The sequence below is a fragment of the Dromiciops gliroides genome, chromosome 3 (genome assembly GCF_019393635.1).
Source record: "Dromiciops gliroides isolate mDroGli1 chromosome 3, mDroGli1.pri, whole genome shotgun sequence".
Taxonomy (NCBI): Eukaryota; Metazoa; Chordata; class Mammalia; order Microbiotheria; family Microbiotheriidae; genus Dromiciops; species Dromiciops gliroides.
In genome coordinates this window covers 670,410,275-670,423,466 of record NC_057863.1, presented here as the reverse complement: position 1 = coordinate 670,423,466, position 13,192 = coordinate 670,410,275, and positions in this window count along the sequence as shown.

Genomic DNA, 13,192 nt, shown 5'->3' with positions numbered 1-13,192 from the left:
GAACTTCCTGGAATTAGGGACGAGCCATTCTGGGAGTCTCGAGGGCCAGGGCGAAGGGGGCTGCCCTAAACCGAGACAGAGCCGAGGGGGCGGGCCTAACCAGTGCCCTCCCTTCCTTCCTCCCCCCCCCCACCCCCCCGCCCAGCAAGGTCTAGCACACCCGCCGGCTGGGATGAGTGACCAGCAGGGACCCTGCGTGTGAGATAGTGGCGGGAAGGGAAGGCTTCCCACCCCCTGCAGTGGGAGAGCTGGACAACCGAGGCAGCTGCCTCGGGACCCCCGAAGATCTGGCCTGGAGCTCTGCCGGCAGCCCGGGGCAGAGGATCGCTCAGCGGGCCTGGCTGCAGCCCGGTCTGTCCCTCGGCGGCTTCTAGGCATAGGAACAATATCGCTAACTAACCCTTCCGGTTGGAAAGCAATTCCCACGTGCTCGTTCATTTGATCCTCACAAGTCTGCCATCCTCACCCCCATTTTACAGATGAGGAAAACGAGGTCGCGTTGCAGTGACTTGCTCACAGTCATGGCCAGGAAGCGTCTGGTTCTCCTTACACCTGGTTCACCTCCTTATAACGGCCCCAGTTAGCAGCCGTCCCTCTGCTCACCTCCCAGGCGTGTCTATTCCTCCACCTATCTCCCTACCCATCTGCCCAACGATCCATCTAGCCAGCCAGCCACTTGGCCAGCCAGCCCACTCCTCTGTATAGCCCTCCCTCCATTCTTCCTTCCACCCATCGATCCATCTAATCAGAGACAGCCATTCTTCCCGCCCTTCCTTTAAGGCACTCACCTCCTCACAGCCTACCTCCATCTATCCATTGCAGGGGGTCTGGCACCCTAAGGGAAAGCAGTTTGGGGGGCCACGGGTCTAGTTCGGTTCCTTCTCTATAGTCAGGGCCCCATGGAGGAGGGTGTATCCCACTCGACCCAGGGTGAGGAGGGAGACGGTGTGTGTGAGAGTCTGCCTTTGCTGCCGTCACTGTTTGTGATGGAGGAAACTGAGGACGGACGAGGGGTTGACAAGAAGACTGGACTGAGGACGACTGGTCTGGAGACCTGGGTGTATATCCTGACCCAGGCTCAATGTGTGATTTTCCAGCGTGACTGCCATTTCTGTTAAATGGGGAAGTAACAGCTCCTGCCTCCCCAAGCACTTCACACAGTGATGGGGGAAGGGGGCATCTCCCATCATCCTGATCTATGTCCTGCCACTGGCCCCAGGTGGCTCTGGAGGAGACAGTGAAGCTGGGGACCTTGCACAGCCCTCCCTACCTTAACTCCAATTCAGTGCAAGTCATGACACCACCCCCATGTCCTGGTCCTCTCCCAGAATGAAGGTCAAACAGCAGCAGCAGCAGCAACAACAGCAACAACAACAAGAAGTTCCTCCATCTCTATCCTACCCACACATCCCTGAGTACATTAAGGACCTGCTCTGTCCCCAAGTACATTGAGAACACAATGACAAAAAGGAAACAGTTCCTAGCCTCGACCCTCCCACCCCACCCCCCTCTTCCCCCCTCCCCCTCTCCCCCTCCCCCTCCCTCATTCTTTCCCTGTTGTTTTCCAGTCAGATCTGACTCCTTGTGACCCCATTTGGGGTTTTCTTGGGACGGATACTGGAGTGCTTGGCCATTTCCTTCTCCAGTTCATTTTACAGATGAGGAGACTGAGGCAAACAGGGTGAAGTGACTTGCCCAGGGTCACACAGAGAGTAAGTGTCTGCGGTCAGATTTGAATTCAGGTCTTCCTGACTCTGGGCCCAGTACTCTATCCACTATGCGCCTTTATAGGTAGAGACAAAATACATCCAGGCAGATTGGGGAGGTCGGGTACCAAGTAGACCATCAGGCTGCACATAGACTAAGCTTTGAAGGCAGCCAGGGATTCTCAAGGGAATGAAAACCTTCCAGACATTGGGGATGGTCTGGGTGAGCTGTGAGTAGTTTTCTAGTTGATCCAGGAGGCAATAAGGAGCCACCAGAGTTTACTGAGTAGGGGAGTGACCTGGTTGATCCTGCAATTTGGGAAAATCACTTTAGTGGCTGATTGGAGGACAGACTGGAGTGAGGAGAGACCTGAGACATACAGACCCATGAGCAGCTATTGCAAGAGTCAAGGCATGAGGAGATAAGGGCTTGCACTAGGGTTGGGGCAGGCTCAGAGGAGAGAAGGGGGGCAGACGGAAGAAACGCTGCAGAGGCGAAATCCACCAGAGATGCTGCAGAAGTGAAAGGGACAGGCCTTGGCACCATATTGGATTTCAGGGGTGAGAGAGAGTGAGGAGTCCAGGATGACTCCTAGGTTGGGAGCCTAAGGGTGTCCTCAAAGGTCAAGGAGCGAGGCTTTAGGGGAGAGATGATGAGTTTGGTTTGGGATGCATCGAATGTCTTCCGGACATCCAGTTGACATGTCTGCGAGGCAGTTGGAGATGGGAGATGGGAAGTCACAGAGAGGCTGGGGCTGGATCAGCTCTGAGAACCTTTGTATAAAGATGGTAACTGATGCCGTCCTGCAGAGGGAGAAGAGGGTAAGGCCCAGGACTGCCCCCTAGAGACAGCCACCACTGAAGCCTGGGGCCTGATCGGTGCATTCCTGCAGTGCCTTTGGAGGTCACCACTTTTAAGATGAGGAGACTGAAGGCCAGAGATGGGAAATGAGCAGCCCCAGGCACCCCCTCCTCCCACCCCCAGTCAGCAGAGGTCAAGGCCACCCTCCCGGACCCAGCCTGGATTCTTTTCCACAGCAAAGCCAAAGTCCGACCCAGGACAGCGGAGTCTTTTGGGTGGTGCCTCTCCATCACTGGCTATAGGCTTCCCCAGCCCTGAAGTACATCCTGGGCACACCCTGACTGACAAGGTATCTCTAACCTCACCGCCCCCTCAGGGCCCAGGCCAAGCCTGATCCACCTAGCCATCAAGTGACTAGCCCCCTCCTGACACTTATCCCCTTCCAAATCTCTGGACAACATCCAAGCCTGTATTCCCAGCCCTGACCTCTCTCTCTTGATGAGATGTCCCTCCCTGGGGCCTGCCTCCAAGACACTCAAACACTTTGTGTCCAGTATTATTAGGCTGCTATGTTCTCTCCCCAGCCCACCCCTACAACAACAGCTCCCCACTTCTCTCCAGGGTCCTTCATCCCCACCATCTCTCTGATCCAGCCTCAGAGCTGCCCAGGAAACAGCCCTCTTGCCTGTCCTGCCCTCCTGCTTGGCCCCCTGGCTCTCTCCTCTGGGGGCTGCCACATAGGCACACCACTACACCCCCCGCCCCCGCCCTGGCTCTCCTCCAGGCCCCAGTTTAAATCCCACCTGGCAGGAAGACTTCCCCAGCCCAGTGCTGTCCCTCTGCTGATCATCTCCACTCTCTCCTCTCTATGCCTTGTTTGTACCAAGCGGTTTGCATCTCGCCCCCTCGTTAGACTGGAAGCTCCCGGAGGACAAGGGCCACCCTTGACCTTCTCTGTATTCCTGGCACTTGGCACTGTGTCTGGCATACAGGAGGTGCTTCATAAATGTTTAGTGGCAGCTCTTACTCCGCCTCCTGCCCCCCCCAGGACTGGACAGCAAGGGTCTCAAGGGCTCCCCTATCATGGAGGTCCTGTCACCTACGGCTAACCCCCCACTCCCTCCAGTCCCTCTCAGAGGTCTCACCAAGGAGGGGCTGCCCCTGCCTGGGACAACTATCAGGGTGACTATTTCCTAGGACAATAGTAAGCAGCAGACACACAGGGGTCCTCTGGAGCCTCAGCCTCTAGCTGACTGCTGACCTCTGTCAGCTCATTCCCTCCCTTGCGGCATGACATGGTCCCTGGCAGTTCTGAGCTCAGAGGCTCTGTCACCCCGACCTCTGGGGCAGCCTGCCCTGCTGGCAGCTGTGGCTGTGGCTACTGCACTCACTCCTGGACACTGCATTTCCGACTGACCCTGGCCCCTGCAGGGCTCTTCCTCCTCACTCAGGCTGACACTCAGTTCAGTTTCCCACCTTCTAAAGAAAGCCTTTCTCCAGCCCAGGGGCTGCACCCCCAAACCCCAAGCTCCCTTGCTGGTGCCTTCCCTTGGAAGGATCTATCCTGGACCCAGGATAGATCCACATTGATGTTGCCATGTTAGCTTCTCCTTTGGACTGGGGGCTCCCTGAGGCAAGGGACCCCATTTTTGCCTGTCTTTGTATCCTCAGCACAGTGAGGTCCTGTCACACAGTAGGTGCTTAATCAATGTTTCTTGTTGCCTAATTGCCTGATTAAGGGTGCACCTTGCCTCCCACCAGAGTTGGTAGACTCAGGGTCTCCCAGAATGAGACAGATTTGAACATGGCTGATGGAGGGAAAGTGTTTTGTGAATTTGTTACAAGGGATTGGTTTTTCTTTCTTTCAGTTCAGGGAGGTGGGGAGTAGAGTAGGAGGTAAAGGGAGAATAGGGTTAGAGAAGAAAGAAAGAAAGAAAGAAAGAAAGAAAGAAAGAAAGAAAGAAAGAAAGAAAGAAAGAAAGAAAGAAAGAAAGAAAGAAAGAAAGAAAGAAAGAAGGAAGGAAAGAAGGAAAGCGGGAAAGAAGGAAAGAAAGAAGGAAAGAGGGAAAGAAGGAAAGAAAGAAGGAAAGAGGGAAAGAAGGAAAGAAAGAGAAAGGAAGGAAGAAAGAAGAGAGAGGAAGGGAGGAAGGAAGAAAGTAAGAAAAATAAAGAAAGAAAGAAGAGAGAGGAAGGAAGGAAGGGAGAAAGAAAGAAAAAGGAAGGAAGGAAGGAAGGAAGAGAAAGGAAAGAAAGAAGAGAGAGGAAGAGAGGAAGGAAGAGAGAGGAAGGGAGGAAGGAAGAAAGAAAGATAAAGAAAGAAAGGAGAGAGAGGAAGGAAGGAAGAAAGAAAGAAGAGAGAGAAAGGAAGGAAGAGGAAGAAGAGAGAGGAAGGAAGGAAGAAAGAAGAGAGAGGAAGGAAGAAAGAAAAAGAAAGTAAGAAAGAAAGATAAAGAAGAGAGAGGAAGGAAGGAAGGAAGGAAGGAACAAAGGAGGGAGGGAGGGAGGGAAGGAAGGAGGGTCATCACGCATTTTTGAAATGAGAACTGAAGCAAGAGCAGAAGGCAGGCCAGCCTAACACAGCAGGGCAGGGCTCCTGCATCTGTGGGATTTCTGCTACACTGTAAAGGGCGGGCCAGCCGTCTGTCCGAGGGTTTCAGGGACAAACTTTGGTTTTCTGTTCGACCCTGTCTGTGAGGATGCCCATTTTATTTGGTGTTGGGTGGAAGAAGGATCCCTCTCCCTAAATCTGGCTGGAATCTGCCTCTCCCCAAGCTCCCACACATTGGTGTGGAATGCCACCTGTGCATACCCCATGGGGAGGGGTGACGTGGTCACTACTCAGTAAAAGAGCCTTCCTCAGCCTGCCTCCCTTTGGCCTGGAGATAAGGGGTCAGTGCTACTTGAGTAATGAGGTCTCCGGAAGGGGAGGAGCCTGAGGCTAGCAGAGGCTGAGAGGTCATGCAGTACAGCTGCTTCCTCAGGGAAATCTTGCTGACAGGGACTAGCCAGACTCCAGTCTCTACAGTAACAAGGAACTCACTGCCTCTCCAGTCTGGCACAAGCCGACCCATGGCTGGACAGCTCCAAGTATGAAAGTTAAAAAGGGAAACTTAGGGAAGTGTAGCTGGTCAGCTGTTCCCGGGTAGAGGAAATCCAGAGGAGGCAGGTTGGGAAAGGGGACCTGGGCAAATGTGTGTCTTGTGTTATTACTTTGCTAAAACTGATGTCAGATTTTTAATGAATGGGGATAAGAATTCCTGGCATTTCCATAATGCTTTCTCAAAAATAGGATCTCATTAGGTCCTCACAACCACCTTGGGAGGCAGGAGCTATTACTATCCCCATTGCACAGACGTGGAGACTGAGGTTTCCAAGGATGATGATGTTTCCTTCTTTTCTAGGGGTCAGTAAGCTAGGGCGGGAGGAAAGTGAGACAAACAAGGTTATGTATCTGAGGCTAGATTTGAACTTGGAGAGATGAGTCTTCTCCACCACAGGCCTGGCGCTCTATGCACTATGACGCCACCTAGCTGCCCCAAGGAGAGAACTTGGAACCTCTCATCTAAAGCACAGAATGTCAGGGCTGGGGGAGGGAGATGTTAGAGCACAGAACCTGAGCTACTGGGGGACGGGGTGGGTCAGTTCTTGTCCTTCGTTCTCCAAGATGACCAAAACAACATCACTATGTTAGAGTCAGGTTAGTGTGCCTGACTAGCTGATCAGACCAATACGAGCTTGGAATGCTCTGCCACAGATAATCCATGTGACCATTTGGGGTGGATTCTCTCAATTTGTGCAGCTCACGTTTCTTTTGAGGTTCTTCCATTCTACTTTGCTCAAGGGGCAACTAGGTGGCACAGTGGATAGAGCACCGGCCATGGATTCAGGAGGACCTGAGTTCAAATCCAGCCTCAGATACTTGACACTGACTAGCTGTGTGACCCTGGGCAAGTCACTTAACCCCAATTGCCTCACCTAAATAAACAAACAAACAAACGAATGAATGAATAAAAATCCTGCTTTGCTCATAGAGCACAGCTCCTTCTCTGTTGAGGGCATGCCCTGCTGGGTGGTTCTGAGCCAGTGTCTCCCATGTCATGCAACTGATTCCAAAGTTCTTGAGAGAGACCTTGCGAGTCCTTATATCACTTTTCCTGACCATCATGTGAGCGCTTGCCCTCTGTAAGTTCTCCATCAAAGAGTCTTTTAGGCAAGCATATGTTGGCATTTGAACAACGTGCCCAGCCCATCAGAGTTGTGCTCTCTGCAGTAGAGTTTGGATGCTTGGCAGTTTAGCTTGAGACAGGCCCTCAGTGTCTGGTACCTTATCCTGCTTCCAGCAGATCTTCAGAATCTTCCTGAGACAACTGAAATGGAAGCGATTCGGTTTCCTGGCATGGAGTTGGTAGACTGTCCAGGTTTCCCAGGCACACAACATTGAAGTCAGCACAACAACTCTGTAGAACTTCTGTTTGGTAGTCAGTCTGATACCTCTTCTGTAAAGCCTAAAATTCTAGCTGTGATGTCTAAAAAATCTAATGTGTGGTCACCTTAAATTAGAAGCTTTAGCATTGGTCTTTGGGCATTGAGCATTTATTAAAGTATAATAGGGGTTATCAAAGAGAGAGAAAGTGAGGAAAAACAGCCTTCATCTAACTATCTAAGAGAAAGAGAGTGTTCCTCCTGCCAACAGCTGGTTCCTGAACGAAAAGACCGATCCTTAGCCGCTTCTCCCAGAAGCCCCCTGTGAAACAGGAAGCAGGGCCGTCCTCATACACAGCTCTAAGCTAATTGGCTGGTAGCACTGATTGACATGACCCAAGGGTGGTAGACACAACTTCCAGACACCAATCCAACCTTTGGAACCCCAGAAAGGTCACCTCATGCTTTCTCCTCGGGGTAGAGTTTCCCTGCAATGTCTTTCTCAGCAGGTTGGTGGTGCTCCAATTCTCACACTCCCCCCTGTGCTTCAAGCAAAGAAACATCATTTCCTCACACGAAGCAATAACATTATAGATACTTGTTAGGTTTTTTTTTTGGGGGGTGAGGCAATTGGGGTTAAGTGACTTGCCCAGGGTCACACAGCTAGTAAGTGTTAAGTGTCTGAGGCCAGATTTGAACTCAGGTCCTCCTGACTCCAGGGCCAGTGCTCTATCCACTGCACCACCTAGCTGCCCCACATTATAGATACTTATGACTAATAAAGTAAAAGGAATGAAAAGAGAGAAAAAAGAAATTGAGCAACGCATTAACAAAGACTAAAGGGGTCACTCCCCTTTTAGCAGGTGGACATTACAAACAGAAAAACTAAACGGAGCACTCTCCTTTAGTAAGTGGACATTATAAATAGTGTATACAATTTGGAAAAGGAAAACAGGAAAATGTCCATGGAAGTCTTTGGAAGTCTTTCCTCAGATGATTCTTGGGATGTCCTCTGGGTGTAGTTGTGGAATGGAAGTCTTTCAGATGTTTCAGATGCTGGTAATCAGCCAGGAAAATTTCCTACAAAATTGAGCTTAACACAACTTTAAATAGCTTTGCCAATAATCAAATCAAACAATGAGAGTTCTAAAAATTCAGAATCTTAGTTGTTACACATGAAACATATAATAAAAACAAAATTGAAACATTCTCTAAAACTTAATATTACTACACTTCTCTCCCACACTTTCCTTCCAAGTCTCAATTCTGAGCTAGCTCTGGCAATGTGTGAGTCAGTCTCATTATCGATGTGGACATCCCTGGAAAGTATACTGCTAAGGTAAGTGAACTTATCCACAGTATTCAGAACTTCTCCATTTGTTGTAACTGATGGTTCCACATAGGGATGCTGTGGTGCTGGTTGGTGGAGCACCTGTGTTTCCTTGGTGTTCATTGTTAGGCCAAAATGAGCACAAACAGCAGAGAATCGGTCCATATTGTTGCATTTCAGCTTCAGAGGCTACATAAAGAGCACAATCATCTGTGAACAAAAAGTCATGCACCAACTCTCCCTCCACTTTAGTCTTGGCTTGTAGCCTTTTCAAGTTAAATAATTTACCATCAGAGTGATAGCCGACCTTGATGCCGTGTTTGTACTTATTGAAGGCATTTGACAACATGGTTGAAAACATCATGCTAAAAAGCATGGAAGGGGACAGCTAGGTAGTACAGTGGATAGACTGGCTCTGGTGTCAGGAGAACCTGACTTCAAATCTAGCTTCAGACACTTGACACTTACTGGCTGTGTGACCCTGGGCAAGTCACTTAACCCCAATTGTCTCACCAAAAAAAAAAGCATGGGAGCAAGTATGCAGCCCTGTTTCACTCCATCAGTGACTGTGAAAGCGTGAAAGCATTGTCCGTCATGCAGAACCATTACCCGGGCAAGCATGCTATCATGATGTTGATGTACAATACCAATGAACTTCTCTGGACAAATTTTGACATAATTTTCCACAAGCCCTCATGACTGAGAGTATCAAAGACCTTGGTCAGCTCTACAAATGTTGACAGACCTCTGTTCTGCTCCTGGCATTTCTCCTGGAGTTGTTGGGCAGCAGACACCATATTGACTGTTCATGGTCCTTTTCTGAAGCCACACTGGCTCTCGGGTAGTTAATCATCTTCTAGGTGGAAGAGCAGCCTGTTAAGGAGGACTCTGGCAAGAATCTTGCTAGCAGTGACTAAGAGAGAGCCCCACCTCCATGATCATCACAGGACACTCTGTTTCTTTTAACTTTATAGAGATGGATGATGGAGGCATCCTTGAACTCCCAGGGGATAACTTACTCTTAACATTTCAGTCAGTTCTTGTATAAGCAATGGAGCCCCTAACCTTTTAAATCTCAGCTGGAATAGAATCAGCACCAGGTGCTTTGCCACAAGAAAAGAGCCTAATGGCATTCAAAATCTCTTCTTCAATTGAAAATTTGTCTAGAGAAGGGTTCACTTCAACCTGAGGTAAATGGTCAGTGGCCTCAGCATTGATTGATGATGATCTGTTGAGAACACTATAGCCCATCTCTCCAGGATCATGTCCTTATCACTAATCAATATGGCTCCATCAGCACTGAATAGTTAAGATGCATCATATGTTTTGGGCCCATAAATACCCTTCAGGGCATCATAAAAGCACTTTGGATTGTTACTATCAGCATAAAACTGAATTTCATCTGCCTTCTTACTGAGCCAAGAATCCTGCATCTCTGGAAGCCTCACTTGCACTTTACTTTTTATGGAGTTAAATGCTGCCTTCTCAGGGATGGACAAACTCTCCTCCTGGTAAACCCTATGGGGTTCCTGTTTTCCATTTAGCAGTTTTTGAATTTCCCCATCATTTTCATCAAGCCAGTATTGATGTCTGTGAGTGTTCTGACCCAGATGAGTAAACGCAGTGCTATATACCCTATCTCTGAAGGTTGCCCAGTTCTTTTCTGCTTCAGTGTTGCCAACAATGTGTTAGCACAACTTTCTCCCAAGTTAGCAATAAGCTGTCCCCACTCAGAGAAGCACTCTAATCTGCTGACATCGAGTCTTCTGGTAGTCATTTTGCCTGGGGGCACTGCTTTTGTTGGATATGAATATTTAGGTTGAAGAGGATAAGTCTATGATTAGCCCAGCACTCTGCGCCACACATTGTCTTCATCACTCTCACATCTCTTCTTTTGATGATAAAATAGTCTATTAAGTGCCAATGTTTGCTGTGAGGGCACATCCACGAAGTTTTATTGCACTTAGGTAAATGGGCAGTGTTGGTGATGAGAAGGTCATGAGATGCACAAGTCTTCAGTAATAAGTGACTGGCTATTGCTCTTTCCTACTCCATTCCTTCCAAGGACTCCTGCCATTTGTGGTAGTCTGAGCCACCAGAATTATAGGCGTTTCCACTTTGGGACATTAATGATAAGAGTCTCCAGGTCTTCATAACATTTTTATTTGACCTCATCAGGGTTTGTCATGGTGGGAGCATGGGCATTGATGATGGTGGCATGGTGTTTTCCTATAAGTGGCAATCCCATTGTCTTGAGCCTGCGGTTCACTCCTTTGGGGAGGCAGACAAGCTTGTTGACTAGTGTTGATTGCAAAACCTACACCAGCTTCACAACCCTCCCCTTCACTGCAGCCACTTCAGAAAAATGTGTATCCAGCTCTGATTTCCATAAGTTGGCCTTCATTTGGCAGCTTGGTTTCACTCAGGGCTGCTATTTGGATACAATACCTGCTGAGTTCTCTCACAGGTCTACTGGATTTTGTGTTGTCTATAAGTGTGCACACATTCCATGTACTGATGGTGAGTTTAATCATCTCTGCAGAAGCTTTTGTACATTGTTTTTGTGTTCCAACCACATGGTGGGACTCCCACCTGCCATGGTAATCAGGCCAGGCTTGGGGAAGCAAACAATTTTAGGTCACCTTTCCAGATCCTTCCTCACATCAGGAGGCTAGCAGTATGGTCCTTAAAAGGCTACTGAGACACCCAGGGCACTGCCGAATGCCACTACTGCTTCCAGCAAGAAGATGACCCCATGGCCTGGGTTCCTGTGTACAGGGTAGTAACTCCAGCTTCCAGTGTATCCTCACCTGGTGCTTCATCACTTGCCTGTCACAGCAGGATTTTGAGGTAGGTAAAAACAGCAGAAAGGCATAGGTGGCATCTTTGGACGTCAGGCATAAATTGGATTTAAGTGGAGCAAAGCTGCACGAAGTCATTGGCCTCGCTTTCTATTCCAGGGTCACCACAGTCTAATAGCAGAGCAGAGTCAAGATGGCTCTAGAAGGCTCGAGATGCAGTGGATGCCTTGGGCATCTTTGGGGTCTAACTCCACAGCACCTGCTCCAGCTGCCTTCATGACCATTGTAGCAAATTGTTCTCATCCACCCATTCCACCAGGGGGTCTTCACATGCTTGGGGTAGATACCCCCTAACTCACCGACAGATTGAGACCCCTTGGTCACCCTCGAGCTGGTTTAGCCCGTCTGCCATAATGGTGTACCAGGGGATGGCTGCTGTGCATGCTTGAACTTCTTGGAGTCACAGGTGAGAGTTAGGTGGCTCAGGTAGACATCAAAGATGGAGAGCAGCCCTCACACCAAAAGTTAGTCTTCCCTGAACACATCCTCCACCCCAGGAGAGTCCCCCATATTACAGAGCAGGAGAATGAACCCCCCAAGTATCAGGGCCCTGTATCCCCTGCCCTAGGTGTGGGCCATTTGGAAGAATGAAGGCAGGCTCAGAGCGTCATGACAGAAAGCCCAAGACCTTAGGCAGCTCAAAGCCTGCCCTGACACTCTAGACAACATCCTGAGAAAGGCATCTTGGGATGGCAGAAAGCTGCCTGGGCTCTCCTGGTTTTCTTCTTCCTCCCTTCCCAGACCAGGTCCATGGGAGAGGCATAGGGATCCTAGCTCCTCTTTCCTCCCTGGGCGCAGGGTGTAGCTCTTTTGGTTTCTCCTTTTGCCTCTTTGACGGCTTCATCTTTGTCTTCCTTGCTGGATCCTCCATAAGGTCTCTCTTCTCTTCTCCATGATTCTTCTTGATCGTCACAATGGCTCTCATGGATTCCAGGATCATTTCAATCTCGACTCCCACTCCTCATCTCTCTACTGAGCTAGGCTTTTGTCAGCTCCCTGCTGGACAGCTTCCCTTGGGTGTGGTCCAAGCCCGCATAGATAAATCCAAGTTCCTCCTCTTTCCCTATAGACCTCCCACACCTCCCACTGCCCCTCTCAAGGCGGCTCATCTCACACTGGGACAGCTAAGTTTGCTAACCAGCCTCAGTTTGCTTCTGCTCTGAAGAAGCTCATGGTTTGGCAGGAGAAGACATACACACAAATAATCTGTCAATCAATAAACATTTATTAAACATCTGCTATGGGCCCGGCACTGTGCCAAGCACCAGGGAAGCCAGTCCCTGCTCTCACTACATGCAAACAAATATGTCCAAAACAAACTCTGCACAGGATAGAGGAGATACTGAACAGAGGGAAGGTACTGGGATGAAGAGGAGTTGGGGAAGGCTCCCCGCAGAGGTAGGATTTTCAGGGAAGCCAGGGAGGTGGGTGGTCAAAGTGCAGGAAGGAGAGTTGCAAAAATGGGGATGGCCAGAGAGAATGCCTGGAGTCAAAGAGGATGGGGGCGGGGAATGGGGCCTATGAAGATTGGAAAGGTGGGAGTGGGTGAGCAGCGATGGAGGGCTTTGAATACCAAAAGGAGTGTTTTGGTTTGGATCCTGAAGATAAAAGGGAGCCACTGAAGTTCACTGAGGAGGGGGTGACAAGGTCATACCTGTGCTTTAAGAAAATCACCTTGGTCACCGAATGGAGGATGGATTGGAGGGGTGGAGACTGGAGGCAGACACAGCTCCACTCCCCCAGTATTCTTGCACTGCTCTCCAGGCAGGGTGATGGAGGTTTGCACCCGGCAGAGGAGAGAAGGGGGCATATTCAGTAGATGTTTGAAGCCGTAATGGGGAGAGACCGGAGGCACGAAGGCAGGCAGGCAGACCTAGCACCAGACTGAGGCAGAAGGTGATAAGGGCCTGACAAATAAAAACATAAGTTGTGCGGGTAGAGAGGTTTGGCAACCGATTTTATAGCAGATTTTGCAAAAGTCTGTAGTTATTGACAGGTTGCATCTCCCATTAGAATGGGAACACCTTGAAAGCAGTGAGTGCTTACTTAATAAATACTTGTTGGCTGACGA